This window comes from Planococcus citri, chromosome 3 (assembly GCF_950023065.1).
Source record: "Planococcus citri chromosome 3, ihPlaCitr1.1, whole genome shotgun sequence".
Taxonomy (NCBI): domain Eukaryota; kingdom Metazoa; phylum Arthropoda; class Insecta; order Hemiptera; family Pseudococcidae; genus Planococcus; species Planococcus citri.
Window position 1 is genome coordinate 3,644,562 of NC_088679.1, and position 27,737 is coordinate 3,672,298.

Below are 27,737 nucleotides of genomic sequence, written 5' to 3' on the forward strand. Positions count from 1 at the left end.
GTGAATCAACCACTCACGGAAAGTAGTAGCTCACTAACAAGCCAAGTCAAAAGAGGATGAAAACCATCTCAGCAAACAAACATCATCAACAGATGAATCAGAGGAAAATCATAGCAATATGACAATATGTACATAGATAGCATTAAGTAAATCTATCGAGTAGAAAGAAACTTATAGTGAAAAACTCAAAAAGAAACGTACCTATTCCACCTACTTTCGTAAGTGGAATTAAAAATATTAAGATACTGAATTTACTGCCATTATTAGAAAGTATGGAAGGAAGTGAGACCCCTACACTGCAAACCCTCTCTAATAGAGATTTTAAAATAGCATGCTTCAATGGGCCAAGCTTTAGAGCAGTGTATTGGGAATTGAAGCGGATCTTTGTGTGCTGTAAAATGTACGTATGTGTGTGTAAGTAAACAATCTCATTTGGTCCCAACCTGCAGAAGTGTTCCATAAGATTGCACGTAAATTTCCTACTTTTCAGTTTCAATTTTCTCTGAAATTTTGTGTTGAAAAAGCTCATTTTATAATATGATATGCTAGAAAGTCTGAATTTTTGTTTTAAATAACTTTTCTATCAACAAGTGTCTTATTCATTGAGAAATTTGAACGACAAGCACACCATTTTTACATGGTTTCTTATGGGACTACAGTTTTGTTTGAGACCAAATGAGAACGTGAAATCTGGTGAAAATGAGCTGTGACATCATTGTGATGTCACACTTTGGTTCCCGATAGGGATTTGACAAGACAACTGTCACACTCTAGGAAGGTGGTCAAAAACGCCGGAACTAACGAAAGGTCCTGTTGTTATCAGCAATTTTGACATTACATTCCAATATTTATATGTACTTGGACCTTTCATCCGCCAATCAGAAACAAGGCAACACTAGCTCAGCGCACCTCTGTCAAGTTCCTATAGGGCACTGGAGACTATAAGGAAGAATCCCAGTTACAAAATGTATGGAGTTGGGCACCATACATATCAGTTGAAACAAGATAAGTCCTATTAGGTAAGGTGCACCGGGGCAAGTCAGAATGATTTTTCGCAATTTCAACTTTGACCAGCTGTTACTCCCCTTCTAATGAACCAATATGGATCAAATTTATTATGTAGGTTCCCATAAGGGTTCTTAACCTATGGTGAAAATTTGAGCGCGATTGATTCAGTAGCTTTCGCTCAGTAGAATAAAATATAAACTGTTCTGACTTCCCCCAATTGGGGGAAGTCAGAACAGGCTAAACTTTGCAGAGGCGTAGATCACAAACGGAGCGTCCTAGAAAAATTGCATAGAAACAAAATGGTAGAGAATTTAATTCTCTGTGAGATTACTCTCATCAGATTTTCACTAGGACGCACGGTTCGTCCGCTATATGCGAAAAACTAAGAAATAGAAAGTCTGTATTTTAGACCAAATTCAAAACAAGTTCAAAACAACAACAAAATACAATTGAACCAAAGACATCTAAAATGAAACTGAATCGCGAAAATTTGTATGCCGTGATGAAGTAGGGGTAGTACCCTCAAGTCACCTTTAGTGGCACTTCGCCAGATATAAACCTCTAGGCGCTAGAGCAAGTTTTCTAACTTACCCCGAATTCCAACTTCCCCCAGTGCACCTTAGTTATGAGGAGGCTACACCCCTCTACTTCATCTGAGGATATAAAATTAGAATTGATTAAAATTGAACATGATGCCATTAATGTCACCAATATACCTAATTATTAAAAAAAACAGATGTGAAAAAAGATGAATCTGGAGAAATTGTGAGTAAGAAGTCATATAAGGTGGCATTGCCAATTTACCAGTCTTTTATGTATATCTTTGCCCAAAAGAAAACAACAAGTGAAGGTAGAACCTCCAGCAAAAAAAGAGGGAGCTACCTCAATGTAAAAACTGCCAGCCCCATTGGGTGAAAATCTGCCAATGATGCGCGACAAAAAACGTGGCAGAAATAGCAACACTTTCCACCAATACTTTTCTGCTCATTAATCATAATGCGAATTTTTTTACACCCTAAATTCTGCCAATGTGCTATTCTCATGACAATTTTTTTTTAGCTCTGCCAGGGATCAAACCCAGGACTTTGAGTTGGAGAGTGATGTCTCTACTTACCTAACCACTGGGGCATTTGATAGAATGAATGCAAATATTCCTATATTATGCTGAAACATTCGCGTAAAATACCGCATTTATGCGAATGTTTTAGCAAATATGTGAAGGAATATGCCAAAAAACAGGTTAGTGGCATATTTTGTAGTTGGTTTCTTCGGGCGCGAAGAAAAAGCCACATAATTTGAAAGCGCTGCAGCCTTACTTGAGAAAAATACGCTACAAAATGATCTCATAGCATATTTTTTAGCATATTTTTTTTTTTTGGTGCATAAATCCGCCTTCTGAACAGCGCTTTTTCATGTGTATATTCAGAATACGTCAATAAACCAGGTGGTTTTGGCATCTTTTTCAGCACATCGGCAGATTTTCCTCCAATGGGGAGCAAGTTGGTCATACCAAAACATACTGTGCAAGGAAACCCAGATGTGTTAAGTGTGGATTAGATCATGAAACAAAGCAATGTAGGAAGAAGAAAGAAGACCCAGCCAAGTGTGCTAATTGTGATGGTGATCATACAGCTAACTGGAAAGGGTGTCTAGTATATCAAGCAAAAATTGTTGCTATATCTCTAAACCAAAGGTGATGGTAACTGATCTTGTCAAGCAAAGGACCACTCAAAGCCAGGAGCAGATAACAACTCAGAAACCTGAACAAGCCAAAATTGTCAAAAGAAACCTTCCAAAGAATAATACCGATGAATCAGATGAACTAAAGGAACTAGAAGAGCAGCCAAGCTTATAAGACATTTGGGAACTGCTTTAAAAAATGGATAAAAGAATTTCTCAAGTTGAAAACTCACAAAACAAGCTCAAAGCAAAGAAACATCCATCATTCAAAGTCTCACGACTTGGTCATAGATATTATCAAAAATAAAATATAGATTACATACTCTCACTGGAGAGATACTTTATAAAATAGCAGAGTAGGTATACTCATCTCACTGGAGATAACCCTGCACATGCGGCCCAGGCCCTACCACCTAGTTACTGAGAAAATCTCAGTGGGCCGTGACATATTTGGGCTGGTGAGGTAAAAACTGGGTCGCTTAAAAAATTTCTGAACAAATTTTTATGCTTAGTATCCTGCACTTTAAAAAATGGGATACCTCGGTCGGCCGCTAAATTTTTTGTGTTCTAGGGTCTGGCCTTGTGCACATGTCATGTACCTAACTAACTTATTTAAAGTCAGATACATATTATTACTTATTTAAGATCTCCTTAAGATTGAAATAAACCTTGTTAAATAAAAAAATTAAAAAAATGTTTTAAATCAAAAAATCACATTTTTCACAATTTTTCAATTTTTTTAAATCGACTTTGCGAAATAATATGTACCATCTCAGTTTTTTAATATGTTGTTCAGCACAAAACGTTGTCCATAATATATTTTTTTCAGAATTTTTGAGAGTCGGAATGGTATGAACACTACATTTTGAAATTTTTTAAGCCAATTTTTCGTACAAAAAAATTGGCAACACTGATTTCCATGATATCACCAAAAAGCCTTTCAAGAACCCTAACTATTGGAAGAAGTTTCATTTTGGTAGGTGTCACAGTTATCGAGTAATCCACTGCTGAAATGGATGATATTTTAAATTCACTGAAAATTTTGACAACCTCTGGCAGCCTTTAAAAAGGGGCTAGAGGGCTGCGATTTGCGCCATTGGTAATCCCTTCGAAAGATCTTTCCACAGGAAAAATTTCAAATAAATCTCCGACCCCCCCCCCCCCTTTATCCTACCACTTCTTGGTCAAATTGATGTGGAATGACCCTTCATTGAATAACTTTAATGAGATGTTTTCAAAAAACACAGTTCAACGTCAATTCTCAAAATGGCTGCATCAAAACAGAATCATGTCAGATATGATCAGAAGTCAATCTGAGCTCATTAATTAGCCTATTATTAACTAAGTATAGGTCCAAAAATGAATCAAAGTAGGTGCCCACGTATTTTCACCTCCAACTATAAACGATTCGGTAAGTTTAAGTAGGTATGATATTTATTTTACTCGATATGGTCAACAACGTTTAAGCGCGACAAAATCGTGATTTATGGAAAAGCCATTTAAAAAAATAGTCACCCTGCTATAATTCATGCCCCAGGAATGGGCTGAATCGATTCTGCAACCTTTATAATGTTAGCCGTAGACTATCACTATTTATCATTTGGCAAAAATAGGATTTTTTCGAATCACCTCTCGTTTTCGTTCGCAGCGTGAAATGAACACTGTGGCAATTTTATCGTATATTTTTTATGATTAAAGACGCGCAAAAGGCGAATATTTCATTTTACAGCCACCTCCTCGTCGTCATTATACGAGTATCTCCGAGGTGTGCCATTTCACCCTTGGTCCCCTCCCCGTCTTCGGAAAATAGCTCCTAATAAATACCTTTAGGTACCTCTATATCTTTTAAAGGTGTACGAGTACTACATTAAAACCTCTTCTAGTTATCGTATTATCGATACCTACACGATTACGAGTTATATGTAGGTACAAATACACGAATCGAATGTAGAAAATTCTCACAACAACAATATATCGACGAGTATTTTTTTATTTTCACAGGTAACCCGAGTGTATAACCGAAATGGTACGTTTTACCGGTGACTTTTCAACTTGACGCCACACGACCGACGACGCGACGCTATTTAATGGAAACTTGGTCAAATTTTAGGTCACGTATGGCTTGGTAACAGATGTACTATTGTGCTTTAGCGGTAAGTAACCGTATTAGTTGTTTTTTGCGCCCCTTTTTTTTTCAGCTGTAGCTGTGTTCGTGACTGGTGGTAATTCGTCGTTAGGAAGAATCGCGTCCGCGAATTACACATCGCATTTCAGCGGTGAAATAGTGTGTGTAGTGTCTGTGTTTTGGGTTTTCAGGGTATACTCGTATTCTGCCACGTACGATGTACTCGACCGACGTACTATAGTACCTAACGAGGTTTGTCTCGAATATGCGAACGAGTGATGCTCAGTTTAGGTGGATTTTTTCAAAGAAGAATGGAAAAAAGTATGAAAAAAATAGAAATTAAATGGCATGAAAAGAATATAAAAATTTTTCTGATTCAGAAATAGGAGTTTATTCAAGTTGTGTTCATTCGATCGAAATTATAAATTATTCTCGCTGTCTCCAAATTTGGGGAAATTTTGGCTTCCAAACTAAAAGACTACCTATTATTAGATATTTTCATATTTTTTTAAAGAAAATTTCCATCAACTTTTTGCAGAAAGGGGAGAATTTAAAATTTGAAAAAAAATATAAAATTTTCAACTGGTAAAAAATTTAGTTTTCGTCTTGTCACCTCAACTTTGTGAATTACTTACTTGTTTTAATCACCCCGAAATACGTACCTACTTATCAAACTTTTATTTATGATTAAATTTTCTGATACCGAAATTAATTACAGCACCTTTTGAAACCATTTTACCGGCTTTTCGAAGAAAAGTCAGGTACTGTATTTGTCTCAACTGTGACAGTTTTGGTCCGGAGTAAATTTTCTTTGCGTTTTGGGGTGTTGGGATCATTGTGGGACCATTAGTTTTTTTTCAGGTTTCCTTAAAGTTTATATATATATAGATATATATATATATATATGTGTTTATGTACCAATTTTGTGGCAGAGTAAACTCGAAACCTATGAAATTTTGAACAAAGTGCTTTATCCCTCCCGACTGGTGTATTGCCGAAATTTTGAGATTTCGAGTTTTATTAAAATCGGTCCAGGCGTTCCCTCGATATTTCAGATTAAGTGATATTTTTTGTCATTTTTGCGTCCTTTTGCAGACTTCCTCATCAGTTTTGTTTTTGGTATACCTAGTTTTTTCTAAGAATAAATATTTTGCTTAGCAATAATCAGTAACGTCTGTCTTAATATACCCAAACGATTTCTCAGTTTATTTCTTGTTAGGAACTCGATGGAAAGTCGGTTCACGTGTTCCTCTGACAGTTCAGCTTAGGTAGGCCTAATTGATTTTTGGTGGCATTTTTGCAGACTTTTGCAGACTTCCTCATCAGTTTTGTTTTTGGTACACCTATTTTTTTTAAAGCATAAATGTTTTGCTTAGCAATCGCCAATGTCTGTCTTAATACCCAAACGATTTCTCAGTTTATTTCTTGTTTCGAAATATTTAGGTTTCGAGATGGGACTCTTTGACGGAGGGGGAGCACCCCCACCCCCAATTTTGGGTGACACTTTCAAAAGAAAATCTGGGGCATGTGATATATCGAATTGTATGTTTTCGGTGACGCTGAACACGAATATGACGTCAGATTTTTGATTGGACCCCATCCATGGCCCCCGGCACCTCCCCAAAGGGGGTAAAAATTAAAAAAAGTGTTTTGTTCGTGCGACACATGAAATAGTACGTTTCTTGTAACGCTGAATACGAATATGACGTCAGATTTTCTATCTATTAAATTCTAAAAGCAATTTAATACTAAAATTTGCATATTGAAAGACATTGTTATGAATTCTATTTGAAAAGAACAATATGAAATCTCCAAATTTGCTTTATTGAGATTTTATTTGTTTTTTAAATTTATTTCAATGAATTGAAATATTATGCAAATTTAAAATTAATTACGCTATTGTAATACTTGAGAAACTAGTGAATAAATAACTGACCCGAAGTTGATTACGACGTGGTAATGTTTAAAATCACAATCAAAAATTAACCCAAGAAATTTTAAAATTTTCCAGTCATAATTGAATTATGAACACCCTCGAAAAAAAGAACAATATGAAATCTCCAAATTTGCTTTATTGAGATTTTATTTGTTTTTTAAATTTATTTCAATGAATTGAAATATTATGCAAATTTAAAATTGATTACGCTATTGTAATACTTGAGAAACTAGTGAATAAATAACTGACCCGAAGTTGATTACGATGTAGATATTTTTTTTATATTTTATAAAACTGTTATACTGATATAAATATAATTAATATGTTTTTAATACATTTTTTAATTCTGAAAAGCCGGTTATCTCACGCTTTTTTGCGTGAGTGTTTTTAATCTGCGCTGGAAAAAAAATCAATTTTTGTTCGATGCTTCATTCGTCGACTTTGGTATAGAAAATAATTTTCAGATTTCTGTATCAAGATTTACTCTTTTTCTAACGAGGGCAAAAATAGGTACCTACATAATGAATCCAAATTCCGGGTGCTGAAAAGTACCTTTTTTAAAATTTTTGGTGAATTTTTTGAAACCAAAAAGAAAAAATTGAAATTTTACAAAATTAGCTTAAAAAGCTAAAATGGCATTTGGTACCCTATTTTCAACCCTTCGAATAGTTTGAAAATTGTTTTGAACTGTTTCGAAGAGTTGTGGAGCCTTCAGCAGGTTCTTAAAAGTTTCAATTTCCACAAAATTTTACAAACTTAGAAAATATAACTTCCCAATATACCTATACGTACCCTGCTTGCAACACCTCAGGTCGATCTGAAGATGATTTTCAATGTTTTGGAGTCTCTAGAAACCTTTTTAAAGATACCTTTTTCGAAAAAACGCCTTAAAAATGTTCAAATAACTCAAAATGTTGAACTTGAGGTAGACATAAACTGAATTTCGGTCTTCCGATTTCATTGGGTGAAATTTTGTGAAAACTTCAATTTTCTGAACTCTGACTGAAGCTTTAGAAGTGCTAGAAACAGTGCAAAATCATTTGCAATCGATTTGAGGTGTCGAATATAGAGTTCACACCTAATTTAAGTCTTCTCTAGGTTAATTTGATGAAAATTTGATTTTTTTCTCTCATTTTTAATCCAAATTTAATTTTCAAAAATTCACTAAAAATGGAAAATTGAGCTTTAACACCTAAAATTCTCGCGAGTGATGGATTTTTTCATGCTCTTTCGATTAAGGTTTGAAATTTTTGTATCAGTTACAATTTTATTTTCAAAAATTCTCCAAAAATTAAAAAATCAGCTTTGGCAGTTTAAATTTTGATCGCCTCAGGTAGGTATGAGTGACATGTCTTTTGATTGAGCCAATTTTAAACCTAATCGAATAAGACAGATTATACTTGAAGGTTCCTTTGCAAAGAACCAATTGATATTCAAAAAATTGGAAAATGTCAGAAAATGGGACTTTTTCAAGAAGTTATTTTTATAGCTCATTTTACCGCTCTTGAATTCTTGAGTAGACTAATATTTCATCGTTTCGATGTTTTCTGGAGTTTCTAGCAATAAATTCATTTTTTCTAGTTTTTGAATTTCGCTTAAATATCGATGAATATTTCAAAATATTCTAACATAGTAAGATTGTGAGAAATACTCGTATGTTTTGAATTTGAAACCCAATTTTCCATTCCTCAATCCTATCACTCGTCCAAAAAAAAAAAAAACCACTCTTAGACCAGATTTGAGAACATGGCACTTCTAAATCAATTGGAATCGATTAGTCACGTACATTTTTGAAATTTGCAATTTTTCGACCCTTCCCCCCCAAATTATATCAGCTGAAGGGGCACTCAGGGGTCAAATCCAAAACATTGGTTTCTGTGTATTCGATCTCAATTGTCAATGTTTTACAATGAAGGTATCCCAACTGACAACAATTTCTAAACGGAGCAGATGCTAAATCAAAAAAAAAATATTGATGCTGAATAAAGGGCATTTTTTTGTTTTTTATGGCGAATTCCTCAAAATCCAAAATTTGAACAATCAAAATTTTACAAAATTGACCTCAAAAGCTGGAATTTGGTATGCACTCTACTTTTATTTACATGGAAGCTCAAAATCAACAGTAAACGGTTTCAAACCGTTTTGACCAAGTCTGGAGCCGCCAGTAGATTTTTGAAACTTGAAATTCCCACAATTTTTCATCAAATGGAGTTGGAAAGGCGAAATTCATTCTGCAAACTAATTTCAATACGCTACGAAGTCGACTGCAGGTGGATTTCAAGTCGTTTTTGGAGCCTCCAGTGACTTTTTGAAAATTACTGGAGCCTCCAGTACTTTTTTGAAACTTGAAATTTTAACAAAATTTCATCAAATGGAAATGAAAAACCAAAATTTACTCTGCTCTCCGATTTTAGCACTCTCTGAATACAACTCCAGGTGGGTTCAAGTCATTTTGGAGCCTCCGGCGACTTTCTGAAAATTCCTGGAGTCTCCCGCAGATTTTCGAAACTTGAAATTTCAACATGAAATTAATTTGCAGAATGAATTTCGGCTTTTCAACTCCACTTGATGGAATTTTGTGGGAATTTCAAGTATCAAAAATCAGGTGGAGGCTCCAGAACCACTCTAAACTATCTGAAACAATTTCCAATCGTTTTGGCAGGTAAAAAATAGGGTATATCCTGAATTTTAGCTTTGTAGGTAAATTTGGTAAGATTTTGAATTTTTCCCTCATTTTTGATCTTCAAAAATTCACCAAAAATCGAAAAATGCACTTTAGCACTTGAAATTTTATTGGGTGATAAATTTTTGTCTGCTCTTTCTATCTATCTTTATACGGTTTAAAAAATGCCAATCTGCGATTTTGGCTGACCTGTCAATCAAAATGGCCGCCATTTTGTGAGTGGGGCCATGTTTTTTTTTTTAGGACAAGGGCTAGAAATGTTCCTTAGGACTCTCCCCCGTTAAGAAAAGAGATGTCCCGGAAGATCGGTGGGGGGAGGGGTTGCAGTTGATATTATTTTTCAAATATTTCTTTTCCTGGCTATACAGATTTTTGAGCATCATGTTCTTTGACTCCTAATAGTCCGGCATATGGCAATAGGAGTAATTGCACCCCTTCGCCGATCCTCCGGGACAACTTTTTTCTTAAAGCGGACATCCTAAGGAAAATTTTAAAGCAAACTTGCTCAAAAAAAAGTTTGCCTTACTTACAAAATGGCGGCCATTTTGATTGACAGGTCAGCCGAAATCGCACATTTTGCGTTTCAACATAGGACTTGCACGAATTTTTTCAAACTTTACAAAGGTAGATCGAAAGATCATGCAAAAATTCATCATCTGTCAAAATTTCAAGTGCTAAAGTGCGTTTTTCGATTCTTGGTGAATTTCTGAAAATTCAATTTAGGCCAAAATGAGGGAAAAAATCAAAATTTTACCAAATTGACCAAGAAAGCTTAAATTTGGGATATACCCTATTTTCGACATGCCAAATTGATTGGAAACGTTTCAACCCGTTTTGAGCAGTTCTGGAGCCTCCAGCAGATCTTTTAAATTCGAAATTCCCACAAAATTCCATCAAATTGGAGTTATAAAGTTAAACTTTATTCTAAGAACGAATTTCAATACGCTACGAAGTACTGCAGGTTAATTTCAAGTCGTTTTGGATCCTCCAGCGACTTTTGGAAAATTCCTGAAGCCTCCAGCAGATTTTTGAAACTTGAAATTTCACAAAATTTCATCAAAATGGAGATGAAAAGCTGAAATTTACTCTACACTCCAAATTCTACACCCTTTGAAGACGACTTCAGGTGGATTCAAGTCATTTTGGAGCCTCCAGCCACTTTTTGAAAATTACTGGAGCCTCCAGCAGATTTTTGAAACTTGAAATTTCCCCAACATCAATTTATCAAATGGAGTTGGCAAGCTGAAATTTACTTCGCAGACTACTTTGTGGTTTCAAGTGGTTTTGAAGCTTCCAGCTACTTTTAGGAAATTTCAATTTTCCAAAAAAACGTCATACAATTTTTTAAAAAGTTGCTGGAGGCTCCAAACTGACTAGAAATCCACCAGCAGTCAACTTCGTAGGGTATTGAAATTAGTTTGCAGAATAAATTTCTACTCCCCATCCCAGTTTGATGAAATTTTGGGGAAATTTCAAGTTTCAAAAATCTACCAGAGGCTCCAGTAATTTTCAAAAAAGTCACTGGAGGCTCTAAAATGACTTGAAATCCACCAGAAGTCGTTTTCACAGGGTGTTAAAATTGGAGTTTAGATTAAACTTCAGCTTTCCATCTCCATAATTATTTTGATGAAATTTTGTGAAAATTTAAAGTTTCAAAAATCTACTGGAGGCTTCAGGAATTTTCAAAAAGTCGCTGGAGGATCCAAAACGACTTGAAATTCACCTGCAGTACTTCGTAGCGTATTGAAATTAGTTCTTAGAATGAATTTTAGCTTTACAACTCCAAATTGATGGAATTTTGTGGGAATTTCGAGATTCAAAAATCTGCTGGAGGCTCCAGAACTGCTCAAAACGGGTTGAAACCGTTTCTAATCGATTTGGCATGTCGAAAATAGGGTACGAGTATATCCCAAATTTCAGCTTTCTTGGTCAATTTGGTAAAATTTTGATTTTTTCCCTCATTTCTGGTCTAAATTGGATTTTCAGAAATTCACTAAAAATCGAAAAACCCACTTTAGCACTTGAAATTTGGACAGGTGATGAATTTTTGCATGATCTTTCGATCTACCTTTGTAAGGTTTGAAAAATTTCTCGCAAGGCTTATGTTGAAACGCAAAATTTGCTATTTTGGCTGACCTGTCAATCGCGATCAAAATGGCCACTATTTTGTAAGTAAGACAAACTTTTTTTTGGGCTAGTTTGCTTTAAAATGTTCCTTAGGATGTCCCCTTTAAGAAAAAAGTTGCCTCGGAGGATCGGCGGAGGGGTGCAATTACTCCTATTGTCATACGCCGGACTATAAGTAGTTTATTATAAAACAATCCATCTCTGTTAATTAAATACAAATGATGAGTTCTGATCGAACTCCATCTTCTGTTTTAGACCAAAATGATGCTGTTTCGAGATCCAGTCTGTCCAGATAATTTAAAATATATGAAGATTTTGATCCAAGTTCCCACGCATTCAGAAAACCATGTTCGAGTCTCCACTTCGCATCGCATAATTCATCGTTGCGGGTAAGTTCTGTGACAGACTTCTCTACCTACTACAAATTTTACCTTTCTAAATACACCAATCCATCGACCTTTCACTACCTACCTACCTATCTATTTCTCACTCGAAAAATTTTCTCGTCGCGAATTCTAAATCCACGCAAAATCACACTTCTCATCCTACGTATATTATTCAAGCATTACATTTATAAAATTGCTGTATCAAAATGGAATGCTCGCGTTGTTATATTCAACTCTCATCATGAACCAAACGTCGGTGGCGTCGTCGCCGTCCTCGTCGTGCAAATTGCTCGACTATAACAAAAGGTCGAATCAGATCGAACGCGGATAATTTTAATTAAATGTCAAACGGTCAATGCTTCGTGTGACACAGCCGATTATGTTTGATGATTTATGATTCGGCTAATTCCAGGCAAATTTTTACATTCGACTCGAATTAGCTGATGGCTATAACCTCCTAATAGTGGTACTTCGATTCGAGCTCTCTTTATACTTAGAGAGGCGATATATAGGTACCTCTCTACCTACTATACGAGTATTTTACAGCAATGATTAATGACATTTTTAAACATATACGACGCGCGGTGTGTTCAGTCGCGTGATTTTTTTTTTCAAAAGTAAAAAAAAAAAGGTTCTCGCACTTTTAACCAAATAAAATTTTCGTCAATTGACGACTCTAAAAGCCTAATATGACCTCGTTTCCCGGATCGATTTTTTTCACTTTTTTTTTATTCTGGGTGCTATTAAACTTGAAAGTACTGGTATCGATGATTTTAAAGGTATTGGAAATTTTTAGGTGGCGAAATTTCGTGTTTTTTTACTTTCAATTGGTATTTTATAGAGTTTAAATTCGGTCTAATGTAAAAATTTATAAATATTTTTGGATAACTCGTGAAATAAGGAAACTTTCTTGTGGGAAGAATTTTTCAAATTTAGGTGGAAATTAACCCCTTAAAATTGTCATTTTTGTATCGAATCTAGAAAAAAAATTCGAGTTCTATTTTGAGAACGCCTGAAGCGAAAAAAAATCATTTTAAAAACTAAGTTGGATTTTGGAAATCGATTTGAAAAATATTATGGCAGTTTTGGGCTCAGGAAAAGGTCAAATAAATTGTAAAAAATCACGTCAACATTTCAGGTCCATCTTATCTCATTTTTATACATCTTCGACTCTCGTACTAAATCAATTTTACAAAGTAAGGAATTCAAAATTCTCCTAAACAGATTGTATTTAGACGAAGCACTCGTATTACGAGTACTCGAGAAATTCAATCTTTCGGTAAAATATGCCGAAATTAAAATACCCACCAGCTCTTGAAAAGTGACTCTTTCTATTCGTTTCCCCCTCGTTCCCCGTCTTTCTCTATGGAAAAAAATTTCAAAGGGCAACTCGTCGTTCAAAGTATAGGTATTTTTTCGCAATTTTTTTTTTCTCATTCGGCGACTTTATTAAAGTAAAAAATATCGACATTTGCGAGCTATACGCGGACGTAAGTAAGGTCGTTAATATCCTTAATCGACTCCAAGAGTCAAGTATCCTTTGACTGTTTTTCTTTTTATAAGCGCTAAATATTTCATTAAGCTCTCTAAAGAGCGAAATTTCCAAAGTAGGTATGCAGGGTTGACCAAAATACGAGTACGTCTCGAATCGAATGCCAGGTATCGGGTATTTCTGTTTGGCTGAATTTATTCCGAAAAAATGGCGACGATTTGAGCTCATAGTATGAGTAAAAGAGGTTATTTTTGTGGAATGAAATCGCTTGTGAAGCTCTTTGGAGTGTAAAAAATATTCGCGAGTGGTTTGATTATTAATGAAGGAGTGAGCTCGGTTGCTAAATCAAGAGCAGAAGATGATTATGAAGCGAGAATAGTCTCAAATCGATACGAAGAGTGGATATTTTTAAAAGCAGTGATTTGCTAGAGTTGGAAAAAAAATTATGGAGACGATTTTTTTTAATAAAGTGATTTTATGCTGAATGGGAAAAAAGGCACAGATTGGAATGAACAAATAAGCATCGAACTGGTTGATTAATTTTTGACACTCGAGATGTAGTTGATTTTCATGCGACGACTCTAGATCAATTTTTATGCACTATGAAAATATTTTCTCGACGATTAATTTTTTTTCAATTTATCTATTCCTCAAATTGATGAAAATTTTATTACTTCGTCCAATTTGATCAGTTTTTGATCACACTGATCAATTTTACTTTCTCGATCTCGACATTAACTCGAAAAAAATGACGATTTTCATTTTTAAATCTGCACAAACCTGGAATATTTCTGGAGCTAGAAATCGATCATTTGATGATAAATTACGTCTAGCATCACTGATCATATAAATCAACCCACCGAATAATTTTTCCCTCGCTCGAATATATAAAATAAATTCCACAAACGAACCAAAATTCAAACAGTCGTCAAAACTTCGAACCCCAATTTATGAAAAAAAAATCACACAACTTCGTCGCACACACAAAAAAAAGTACCATAATATAAAATCAACGACGTAAATTAATTAACCACTTCTCGCCACTTCGCGGTTCGTTTGGGGAAAAAAAGGTGAAAAAAATACAAACCGTAGAGAATAACAATAAGAATAGATTAACGAAAAAAGGCGGCAAAATATCCAAAAAAAAAAAAAAAAAAAAAGTTATAATGAGAAACATACTCACCTGTTGCAGTTAGCAACAAGGGTTGGTAATAGATGAAGCAACAGATACCATCACGCAAGTTAAAACGATTGCTACTGTGTGGACAGAGAGAAACACCACCGAGAGCAGAATGTGCACCGAGACGTTGCTATGGAGAATATTGGGCCAAGCTTTTGGGAAAAATTAACGCGCAACCTTTTAAGCGCAAGCTGAACAATTCCTATAGGTTTTGTCCCTCACCTTTTTTTTTTTACTTTAAAATAGAATAAAACTCGCTGCCCAACTATATCTAACTCAGAGCTTTGGTTTAAAAATAAAATAAAATCTAGCCCAAAAAAAAATTACATTAAAAAAGTTTTCCAAAAAAAAAAAAAAAAACACTCGAGTTTATAAATATAATATAAAAGTAGATTTCGTCTTCCTCTGTATACCTGGATACTTGGGCATGCTCTACGAATGTACTATACGATGAACGGGGTACTTGAAAAATTACCCTTAAATATACCTACCTGGTTATACCTGTCTGTTGGAAAAATATATTTTGAAAAAAATATACGAACACGTAAACCATATTCGCGAACCTTTTATAAGTGTATCCAGCGTATAGTACGAGTACTCGATGTGGTCAACGTGGCATTTGTGACCCTGTGCAAATTCACCTGTGTGCTTGACGCACGAATCAAAAACAAATTTATCTCTTTTTGTTGCGTCCGCGACAAAAAGAAGCGTTAAAAAAAATGGTGGTAGCCCTATCTCTATGGGCAATATATAGGGCAACAGTAATACAGCTAGACCTCGAGAATACCATCGAATTTGTCACTCTCGTATCTAATAAATTGTCTACCTATAGTATGTAGCATATTAAGCATAGTGACCCTCGCGTACATTTTGACAATTAATATGAGGCTCGATTAATGTGTAGCTTTATAAGTGTGAGAGTGAAAAAAAAAATCAATACCCCCTCATCGTAGGTATCTATTATGGTTATAGGCTCGCGGTGTCTAACTCCAGGTAAACGATAATTACCGGCCTAATCAATTATACTTGATTAGGGCGATAAATCAAGCGCTTATTAGTAATTGAAAAACTACTCCGGGGTTGTCTACGCCCGCGCCATTGACCACCTCGACTCTAGCCTTATTTTCTTCTTCCTGTTTGCTTCATGGTTGTTTTTCTTTACCTTTTTTTTTTTTTTTCTATACCGGTACCCCCGACACCTCGATGACGTATGGTTTTTAAAGCGTAGGTATACTCACTCTCTGAATTTTCATTTGTTTAAAAAAGAAAAAAAAGGCTATGTCTACGACGCGACGTGGCTGGTGAGAAAAAAAGACCGGTATTAATAATTCAAGCGAACGTGAACGCACCCTGAATGTACTTGTAGAGCCACACGTGTAAATTGAGCTATTTAAAATGGTTTTTTTTCTGCTTCGCGTGTCATGTGATGCGATGTACTGCTATCTGTTCGAGTTTTGAGTAAACCTGGGTACCTATAGAACACAATATTGTGATGGAAACCTGTTGAGATAAACTGGAAAGGGGGACGAGGGAGGAGGAAAATAGCTCAGGAAGATCTCAGCAAAAGTAATGTGTAAGATTGAAAAATTAGGTGGGTTTTATGAAAATATTTTTCTAACGAAGACCATTTTACAAAAGATAGGTATGTAATTTTGCTAAAAATTTTGACTGGATGAAAATAATTAGGAAGGGAGATGTGATTTTTTTTAAAATTTTGGGTTGAAAGATCACAGTTTGTCAATTTCTGGTATTTGGTATTTTCATTATCAAGGCTACGAGGAGCGATGAAAGGGTGTTTTGGGGTACGAATTACCAAATTAGAAATTTTGTGGATGGGTCATTCCACGTCAATTGGACCAAGAAGTGGTAGGGGGGTTCAGCGATTTTTTTGAAATTTTTCCTGTGGAAAGACGTTTCGAAGGGATGACCTATGGCGCAAATCGCAGCCCTCTAGCCCATTTTTAAAGGCAGCCAGGGGGTGTCAAAGTTTTCAGTGAACCTAAAATATCATCCATTTTAGCAGTGGATTACTCGATAACCGCGATACCTACCAAAATGGAACTTTTTCCCATAGTTAGGGGTTTTGAAAGACTTTTTGGTGATATCATAAAAATCAGTGTTGCCACTTTTTTTCGTACAAAAAACTAGCTCAAAAAGTTTCAAAACGTAGTTTTCATATCGTTCCGACTCTCAAAAATTCTGAAAAAATTATATTATGGACAACTTTTTATGCTGAACAACATATTGAAAAACCAGGATGGTAACATGTTGTAAAGAAGATTTGAAAAAATTTAAAGTTTGCGAAAAAAATGCAGTTTTTTGATTTGAAACATGAAAAAAAGTGTTTTGATTGGTGAAGTTGACCCATTTGACCCCTATTTTTACGTAGGTAGATATCTGTTGAAAAAGTTGAAACACCCCTTTTACCTACTCGATGAAATGAACTACTCACAAAAAAATCAAAATTCGAAAAAATTCAATTTTCAATTTCAAACATTGAAAAAAGTTTAAATTTATTGAGTTGTCTTATTTTGACCTCTTTCTGACATATTTCATGAAAAAGTTGATAAAAATTACACTCACAACAAAAAAATAAAAATTCGTTCATTTTTTGAGTCTTTTCGAATTTTGATTTTTTTTTGTGAGGAGTTCATTTCATCGAACAAAAGGGGTTTTCCAACTTTTTCAACAGATACGCAAAAACAGGTGTCAAATGGGTCAACTTCACCAATCAAAACTTTTTTTCATGTTTCAAATCAAAAAATCGCATTTTTTCGCAGACTTTAAATTTTTTAAAATCGACTTCGCGACATGTTACCATCCCAATTTTTTAATATGTTGTTCAGCATATAAAGTTGTCCATAATATAATTTTTTCAAAATTTTTGAAAGTTGGAACAATATGAAAACTACGTTTTGAAACTTTTTGAGCTAGTTTTTTGTACGAAAAAAAGTGGCAACACTGATTTTTATGATATCACCAAAAAGCCTTTCAAAACCCCTAACTATGGGAAAAAGTTCCATTTTGGTAGATATCGCGGTTATCTAGTAATCCACTACTGAAATGGGTGATATTTTAGGTTCACTAAAAACTTTGACACCCCCTGGCTGCCTTTAAAAATGGGTTAGAGGGCTGCGATTTGCGCCATAGGTCATCCCTTTAAATGGTCTTTCCACAGGAAAAATTTCAAAAAAATCGCCGAACCCCCCTACCACTTCTTGGTCCAATTGACGTGGAATGACCCGGATTTAATCAAATGCAACTTGCACAAACTGTACAACAAATGAAGAGTGATATTCCAAAACTCGCTTTGTCCATTTTCACAACTTTTCAGGAGAGAGGAAAAACAGTTTCCCTTTAAACGGGTAAATTGGCTTTTTAGGCGAGTTTAACACTTTATTTGGGTGGAATTATGATGTAGGAGTGTAGGTATACATTTCATCCACCAAATACTGCTGAAAAAAATTTCAATAAAAATGGACAAAGCGCGTTTTGGAACATTATTTTTTTTTAAATTTTTAGTGAATTGGCTATTTAGGTGAGTTTAACACCTCATTTTGGTAGGTTGATGATGTAGGAATGTGAGTTAATACTTCATCTACCAGGTACCACTGAAAACTCAACTTTGATAAAAATGGACAAAGCGGGGTTTTGGAATATCACTCTTCAAATGTTTTGCCTATTTCGAAAATTGAAGGGGGAAATGATGTATTTAAGTAAAATATGAGTTCAAATAAATTTTAGACATTGAAAAGAGTACATCGAAACACGAACAAAATTAAATTTATACCTAAGTATTTTCTTTTTAAATTGGTTTATGATTTTATTTTCAGAATTTTCGGTTTCATTTTCGGTTTTTGATAATATTTTGAGAGTTTTTAGTTTTACCTTCTTTATTACTTGTACCTATAGTTTGATCTCATTTTCAGAATTTTCCATCTCATTTTCGGTTTTTGATCTGGTTTTTAGAAATTTTCAACGTACCTACAGTGATTTTCAATTTTTGATTATACGAGTATTTTCAGGATTTTCAAATTCATTTTCAATTTTTCGCCTAATTTTCATATTCGATTTTCGATTTTATTTTAAGAGTTATTTTCAGTTTTACTGGCGCTTTATTTAATATTATTATTTTTAGCTTCTGATCTGATTTTTGGAATTTTCGATTTTATTTTCGGTTTTTGATGTGTACCTACCTATACTTACTTTCTGTTTTCGATTTCTTTTTTTTTAACTGTTTATTTACTTTCATTTTTCAATCAAAATTTTCAGAATTTTTAATTTCATTATTAGTTTTTGATTTTATTTTTGGAGACTTACACTTTATTTTGAGAATATTTCCACTCAATGTTAAAAAATCAAATGAAAAATTATCGAGCACTTGCTAGCGTGTTTCAAACGTGAATTCTTCAATTTATTTGAAAAAATATGCTTAAACGCCTTTTTTAGGGGTGCCTAAAGTGGGGGGGCTCTAAAAAAAAAGTTCAAAAATTACGAATATACAGGGAACTTAATTCAACTTTTTCATCCAGATTATTGAATATACGTACATATACCTCAGAACGTTACGTTTGGCCCAAATCGCAGGTTTCTACTTTTTCCAGGGGTTCCCAAAATATCAAAATTACGAAAAATTGGAAAATTGGATTTTTGAGTACCAACGAAAACTTTTATTGAGCTCAAAATTTGGTAGGATGGAGGTCTTTCAGATACTGATAGACTGTAAAAAGTTTTTCAGCGGGGTTCGAAGGGGTAGGTCTAAAATGGTGGTTCCAAAGTTTTCAAAAAATTGAAACCCCTCAATTTTTGCCCCCGAGGGTCGAAAGTAAGAAAATTACCTCGCATAACGTTTATTTGGTTCAAACAGAGATTTTATGCTGAAAAAGTTTTTGAAAATAATACTCAGCGGTTCCTAAAAATATTTTTTATTCGCAACTTTGGGAACCCCTGGAGCCCAAAAAATGGTCATTTTGGGTTAACCTACCACGGATTCGTATTTGAGACATTTATTACAACATTTTAAAAGTGGTTGAGTCGATAACTAGCTGGTGCCAAAAAATTGTCTTATCGCGACTCCTCCTTTTGACTCGATGAAAATAATGGAAGGGAGATGTGATTTTTTTTTTTAAATTTTGGGTTGAAAGATCACGCAGTTTGTCAATTTCTGGTATTTGGTATTTTCATTATCAAGGCTACGAGAGGAGGGAAAAGGTGTTTTGGGGTACAAGTTACCAAATTAGATGAATTTTGTGGACTTAATAGAATGCAACTTGCACAAACTATTAGGCAAACGTGTTGCCTATATTGAAAATTGAAGGGGAAAATGCTGTATTTAAAGTAAAATATGAGTTCAAATGAATGTTCGACGACGAAAGAGTGCATCGAAACACGAGCAAAATTAAATTTATATTTTCATTTTCTTTTTAAATTGGTTTATGGTTTTATTTTCAGAATCAGAATTTTCCATTAAATTATCGGTTTTTGATCTGGTTTTCAGAAATTTTCAGCGTACAGTGATTTTCAGTTTTTGATTTTATTTTCATGTTTCCGTATCATTTTTAGAATTTTCAAGTTCATTTTCAATTTTTGATAAAATCATATGCATCATATTTAGTTTTTGTTTTAATTTTCAATTTTTGACCTAATTTTCATGTTCGATGTTTGATTTTATTTTAAGAGTTCTTTTTAGTTTTACTGGCGTCTTATTTAATTTTATTATTTTTAGCTTTTAATCTAATTTTTGAAATTTTCGTATTTTCGATTTTTGATTTCTTTTTCAATTGTTGATTTACTTTCATTTTTCAATCAAATTTTCAGAATTTCTAATTTCATTTTTAGTTTAATTTTGATTTTATTTTTGGAGACCGACACTTCATATTTTGAGAATATTTCCACTTAATGTTAAGATGTTTACATTTCACGTTTAGAATTTTGAATTTTACTCTCGGTTTTTAAACTTATTCTCAAGTTTTCGTTTTCATTTTTGGACTGTTCTATTTCATGTAGTACCTTATTCATTTTTCAAATTTCATTCTTAAAATTTTCGTGTTGATTTTCACACTGTTATACAGTTTCACGTTCAGTATTGAATTTCAGTTTTAGTTTTCGAATTCATTTTCCAAGTTTTTGATTTAATTTTCAAGTTTTGATGGCATTCTTAGCGTTTTTATGTTTATGCTATGTTTTCAGTCTTCGTTCAGAATTTTCAATTTTGTTTTCGGTTTTTAATTTTTTATTGCCAGATTTCGATTTTATTTTCAAAATTTTCCACTTCATTTTCCGTTTTGTTTTCAATTTAATTTTCAAAAATTTCAGTTTTACGTTCATTTTTTCAATTTACACTTTTTCAGAAAACTTTAGGTACCCAACGTTTTGAATAATGGATCTAGGAGAAGGGGGGAAAGTGCAGGAATATCGTTTGCGCTCTTCTAGAACAATTTGAAATTCCTGAAAAAATAAGATAATTATTCGCTCTGGTTCACATTTATTTTTGTTGCTTCAATTTTTCAAAAATACATAAAAAACCCTGAAAGTGCCTAAAATGTTTAGATGTGATGAGCGTGGGAAGGGGTGGGGGGGGTGAGTTTCATTCTACCATTCTCAATTATGTATACTTTACGTTATGTCTGCTTGATACATTTTTAGTAATTTTCAACCATATTCTTTGATATTTAATACATTTTTCACGACTTCAGTAATTTATTCAAGTTTCGAGAATCTTCAGCTATAGGTAAGTATTTTCAAGTCGTTTTAACATTATTTTGTTATAGATTTTTTTCAAAATTTTTGCTCAATTTTACTAAATTTTCATGATTTTTTTTCAAAATCTGATTCCATTTTCAACAATAGGTAACTATTAGTCATTCTAATGTATTACTTATGTTAGTTTTCTTTTTTTACTTTCTTTTCTTTCTTTCTTTTTTTTTTTTTGTTTTTGTTGAAATGAACTTAAATTTGGCCACCTCATTGGATTTTAGTAGTTTTCATATTATTTTTCTTCATGGCACATTGACAAAATTTCAAGTAGCTTTAGGTATATGTAATTTTTGCAAAGTTTTGCTCAATTTTTGTCGAGTTTTGATCATTTTTCTAAAGTTTTCAGTAATTTTTAATCCCAATTTTCGAGTTTTTGAAATACTTTTCTCAAGTTTTACAAAATTTTATTCTATTATGATGATATTTGATCAATTTTTTGTAATTTGGAAAGCTGTTCAATATTTCATGTAAGTATTTTTTTTGTTTGGATGAATTTTGGTTCAATAAACTAGGTTTTGGAAATTTTCAAATGTTTTCACTACCCTTCGGAATAAACTTGTCATTTTTTGTATGTACAATTCAGCTGTTTTTTCATCAATTTTTCAAAATTTTCTGTTATTTTTATACTTAAGTAGGTATTATTACTTTTTTTTTAGTTTTTTAGTTTTTAGACCTATTATACTCGTAGCAATCTTTGATCAATTTTTTTCCCAACATATGATTATTTTTTACATTGCTGCACCTTTTTTTTTCTGAATCAAGCTAAATTATTGTACTTTTCTCTTTTTCATCCATAGTTCATCGTCACTTGTCTTAAAAATACAGTAGAATGGTTGATGGGAAGTCCAGCTGGCTTGAAATTGTACTGTCCTTTGAATAGCATACTTGGATCGTTTTGCCAATTTCATATATCTGTATGGTGGACATTTCTATAAGTAAGCATTTTTTTTTTCGAATTTTTATTCTCATGGTTAAATCAGTTCATTAATGCTACAATAATTTGCATATAAACATCCAAAGTTTTTAGAACGAGTTGCATACATTTTTTACAAAAATTTCATTCCTGTTTGACAGTTTGATCAATTTTTTGTAACTTTCAATGGTTTTTTTTAATGTTTTGGAACTTTTTGTTGCCACAATGCGTACATTTTTTTTTTTTTTGGTGTTTATAATTACTAGATTATTACACCTTATGTCAGGTTATTTGAAACACAGATTTGGACATTTTTTCTCAATTTTGTTAATTTTTCATTTCTTTTTTTATGGAGGGGCGAGGGGAGTTTTTAATAGCCCAATTTTTGATTCCTACTTCAAGTTTTTAAAACGCTTTAAGCAGATGTGTTTTTTGCAGAAATAAACTTTGAAGTTTTTTGTAAAGTTTTGGTTCATTTTGTTGACTTTTCATTTTTTTTTACGAAATAGGGTAAATGTGCCTAAGTTTGCGCACCTAATTTTCAAACAGTCACTACTTTTTATGAAAAGGAGCCAGAATATTGAAATTTGTACAGAATGTTCTTCAAACATTTGGCTATGATTTGCCCCAGAAATAAAATTTTTAATCAATTTAGTTTTTGATATTTTGACCAAAAACCAAAGAATGTCAAATGCGCAAACTTAAGAATATGCCTTCCTAAGATTGCGCATTCACCTTCCCAAGATTGTGCACCAGTGAAAAACATAGAAATTCGTCAATATTGCTTAATTAATGATGAAAGCAAACAAAATGTCACACAAGAACGTGCATTTGAAACTTCTGAGTGAACCACACTGGAAATGCGCTCGTATCTGGTATTTCCAGCATTACACCCATTTCTACCTAGATTTTGACAAGGAGTAAACTCGATACACGTATAGAAGGTGTCATTTCACTCAAATAATTTGAATTCTTAATGAACATTTCGAAAAGTATCATTATTAGTCTATAAACGTAGCAAAAAATAAAAATCGCAATCTTAGGCACAGGGGTGCTTTTTTAAAAAATTGAAAAATTGAAACCTAATTAAAGCAGAAAACACCTGAAATATGTGCTTGTTATAATCCCCAGACAATGACGAATCTAAAAATAGCTTATTTAGATTTCTACTGCCATTTCCATAAAAATTGTCGCGTACTGTCAAACCCCCTAATTTCGGACAGGGTACGTAATTTCGGACACTTGATGTTTTTGCTATTTTATTGATAAGAACTAAGGGTACAAGTAAAAGTGAACACTTCTTCTATTAGTTTAGATCACGGACAATCTCCCTGATGTAAGAATTTTCATTTTACGCTATTTCTTTAATCATTAAAATGGACTTCAAAAAGCGCTTCATATGAAGAGTGAGGAAAAAGTTATTCACAGGATCTATCCAAATGCTTTCATAACCATGAAAATCGCTCTAAAATATCAAGAAGTCACTGGTAATTAAAAATAAAATTCATTCCTCAAATTTCACGTTTTGTTTCTAGTATTTAAATCCTAAAAACTGAAAAAGTCGCGAAACGGATCATTATTTCGGACACTTTGGATCACGCATTACTGAGTTTGGAAGGGTAACACTGATGCACTTGCAAATGTGTATTTTTCGAGTTCAACGGTATTTTTTTCAAGTGTTTTTAGTTTTGATGAAGAATTGCACTATTATTTCACTCATTTTCCTAAAAACCATACTGAAAAGTAAAAGATCTGAGCCGTAAAATCATCAACAAGGAGTTTGATAAGAAATTGTTCAATGTTACCAACTTATTTTTCTAACAAGAAAGTGTATAATGAGAGTGCTGAACATTTCCTTGAAAAATCTTTTTTTTCTACATTTCACATCATGATTCGAGCTGTTTTTGATCGGAGTCGTTTTTCAGGGGTAAATAATTTCTTTTTCAACTAAAATTTTCGAGTTTCCACATTAAAGAAAAAGTGTCCGAAATTAGATCCAAGGTACCCTAATTTCGGACACTTTTCAAATTCAAATTAAACAAACAAAATCACGTAAAATTAATAAATTGATGCTCAAAAACTGTTCACACGGTGACATTCTATGAGAATGTGAAGACAAACACCAAGTTGAATCGCTCGTTTTAAAGCCTTTTACGAAAAACGTGAAAAAGGTGTCCGAAATTAGGGGGTTTGACAGTACGACTTTTATTGGAAAAGTTATAAAAAAATTTGAAAAAAAAGTTTTTCGCTTGTCAGTTGGCAACTTTTGGTGCTACCATCACCAAAAAGCGTTAAGTGTGGTCATTTTGATTCGTCTTTCAAGTAACGGTGGTATCAATGTTGTAACTTTCACTGGTTCTGAGAAATCGTTACTGCGCAATCTTAGGAAGCGCGCAAACTTAGGCACATTTACCCTATGCAGAGATTTTTTAAAGATTATTTTAGTTTTGTAAAATAGGTAGGTACAGAGATGCATGGAAACTTACCGCGGTAACTTACCCGAGAACTTACCGGTAAGTTACCGGTAAGTTACCATGACATAAATTACCATAAGTTACCGCGGTAATTTATAAATTTTCAATAGAAATGTTGACAAGGGTAATTTTAGATGTTCGCATGTGTTCCTATAGCTGTCTAGATACAACAAGTTACAATTTTTCAATGTGTAAATAAATAGGTAGGTACTTATTACAAATCTTCAAAAGTTGTGCTTTTTTTTCTTTTTGAAATTTGAATGCTGTGTCTGTGAGGTTTGAAGGTTTGAACTTGAACTTGAGAAACAATTGATGTTGAGGAAGAAAATGTGATTTCTGATTTCTTTGCCATACCTACCTAATTTTGTTCTTGAATTTGGCTGTTTAGGTTTTCCTTGTGAGGAGTTCCTGAAAAACTTGTGGTTTGAAATTCAAATTTCAGTATCTCACAATCTCACATAATGATTCATGACTGATTTTAGTTTACTTTTTAAATTGAAAAGTTCCTGCATCCACAGCTACTTAATACTTATCAAATTTTTCAAGTTTTTTCAAGGTGAAAAAATTGCTAAAGAAGTGAAGGAATTCCAGAAATTGAGCAAAATCAATAATCAAAAATTCAAAATCAAAATCAAGCATTTTACTTTTGTTTTGTTTTTAATTAAATTCATTTTTATTTTTTCATTTTTTAATGTGAAGGAATTTTGAAAAAAAATTGAGAAAATCATAAATCATCAATATTAATTTTTTTTTTGAAAATTATTGTTGGGGTGCGCTGTGATTAGGAATTTTTTGAAGAATGAGTGGGAGGGGCAGAAATTTTTGTTCTGCCCTAGCCCAAAATAAGCAAAATTGGGAAATTGGGAAATCTACTCAAGTCCCTAGCAAATTTCTGTTAGTTGTTGGGAGTTTTGGATGATTTTAAGGTAACCACCATCTCAATTCTGATCTTCTGAACCATTTTGGTGAAACTTTATAAGTTACTTAAATTACCAGTAACTTACCGGTAAGTTACTGGTAAGTTACCCAATTATAAATTACCGGTAACTTAGCATCTCTGGGTAGGTACTTTGCTTGAGTTTTGCAAAGTTTTGCCAACTTTTGATTAATTTTTTGTAACTTTCAGAGATTTTTAGACATTTTACACATTTTTTTTGGAGAAAGAGGCGGGAATTTAACTCAAATTTTCTCATTAGGGTAAATGTGCCTAAGTTTGCGCGCTTCCTAAGATTGCGCAGTAACGATTTCTCAGAACCAGTGAGAGTTACAACATTGATACCGCCTTTACTTGAAAGAAGAATCAAAATGACCATACTTCACGTTTTTTGGTGTTGGTAGCACCAAGTGTCGCGAAATGACAAGCGAAAAAATTTTTTTTCAAATTTTTTGATAACTTTTCCAATAAAAGTCGCACGTGAAAATTTTTATGGAAATGGCAGTAGAAATCTAAATGAGCAATTTTTAGATTCGTCATTGTCTGGGGATTATAACAAGCACACATATTTCAAGTACTTTCTGCTTTAATTAGGTTTCAATTTTTCAATTTTTTAAAAAAACACCCCTGTGCCTAAGATTGCGATTTTTATTTTTTGCTACTTTTCTAGACTAATAATGATAATTTTCGAAATTTTCATTAAGAATTCACTTTATTTGAATGAAATGGCACCTTATATACGGGTCATTCCATGCCAAATCGGCGGATTTTTGCACGAGGGTTCTTCGATTTTTTTCAAAATCAGATCTTGTGTAGAGGTCATCAAACGATGACGAATGACGCAAACCGGACATTTTTTCGATTTTTTTTGACGGAGCTGTGGCGCTTCAAAGTTCTCCAAAATGGCCGAAAATGGAAAATTTCAGTTGCGAATTGCTCCGGTTGTACGCGGTATAGAATTTTGAACTTTTTTTCAAATTGTAGTACTTTGAGAGGGTAATCGACGAATTATGTCAAAATCAGTGTTGCCACTTTCTGAAACCTAAAAAACTCGATTTGAAAACTTATAATTTAAATATAACCACGATGTCCACCAGTAAAAATTCTGAAAAAATTCTCAGTTTTAGTCCTTCTTATGTAGAATAACATATCAAAAAATTGGAGGGGCATTTGTTTTCATTTTTGAGAAAAAAAAATTACAAGTTTTATTTTCATTGCAAAAGTACTATCAAAAACCTAAAAAATGAAAATTTTTGCATTTTTGAAATATTTTATCAATGTGTGGACGAATGTGTGAAAAAAATCCCCGTCACCCCAATTTTTTAACGGCGACGACATTTTTTCAATACGTTTCACTCTTAAAATAAAATTATAGCACGAAAAATGTCAATTCGTTGACAAATCGGGGTGAGGGGGATTTTTTTCACATATTCGTCTACACATTGATAAAATATTTCAAAAATGCAAAAATTTTCATTTTTTAGGTTTCTGATGGTACTTTTGCAATGAAAATAAAACTTGTAATTTTTTTTTCTCAAAAATGAAAACAAATGCCCCTCCAATTTTTTGATATGTTATTCTACATAAGAAGGACTAAAACTGAGAATTTTTTCAGAATTTTTACTGGTGGACATCGTGGTTATATTTAAATTATAAGTTTTCAAATCGAGTTTTTTAGGTTTCAGAAAGTGGCAACACTGATTTTGACATAATTCGTCGATTACCCTCTCAAAGTACTACAATTTGAAAAAAAGTTCAAAATTCTATACCGCGTACAACTGGAGCAATTCGCAACTGAAATTTTCCATTTTCAGCCATTTTGGAGAACTTTGAAGCGCCACAGCTCCGTCAAAAAAAATCGAAAAAATGTCCGGTTTGCGTCATTCGTCATCGTTTAATGACCTCTACACATGATCTGATTTTGAAAAAAATCAAAGAACCCTCGTGCAAAAATCCGCCGATTTGGCATGGGATGACCCATACGTATATAAAGTTTACTCCTTGTCAAAAGCTAGGGAGAAATGGGGGTGATGCTGGAAATAC

The 27,737-nt window shown here is 33.3% G+C and overlaps 2 protein-coding genes and 1 long non-coding RNA gene across 7 annotated transcripts in view; 1 reads left to right on the forward strand and 2 right to left on the reverse strand.

The window, feature by feature from the left end:
• bma (SCY1-like protein bma) overlaps positions 1-14,742 on the reverse strand; it is a 390,878-nt gene extending 376,136 nt beyond the window's left edge. For all 5 annotated transcript variants that reach the window (XM_065357627.1, XM_065357630.1, XM_065357629.1 and 2 more), the window contains exon 1: positions 14,621-14,742. The gene's annotated coding sequence lies outside the window, so the exon portion shown is untranslated. The remainder of the gene's footprint in view (positions 1-14,620) is intronic.
• The window catches only part of LOC135840889 (uncharacterized), a 402,381-nt gene extending 380,082 nt beyond the window's left edge, over positions 1-22,299 (forward strand). The window contains exons 8-10 of the long non-coding RNA XR_010557795.1: positions 4,690-4,841; positions 11,815-11,948; positions 22,171-22,299. This is a non-coding gene — a long non-coding RNA (uncharacterized LOC135840889). The remainder of the gene's footprint in view (positions 1-4,689; positions 4,842-11,814; positions 11,949-22,170) is intronic.
• Positions 1-27,737, reverse strand: part of LOC135840888 (5-hydroxytryptamine receptor 1-like) — a 919,288-nt gene that overhangs the window by 200,471 nt on the left and 691,080 nt on the right. The window lies entirely within an intron of this gene.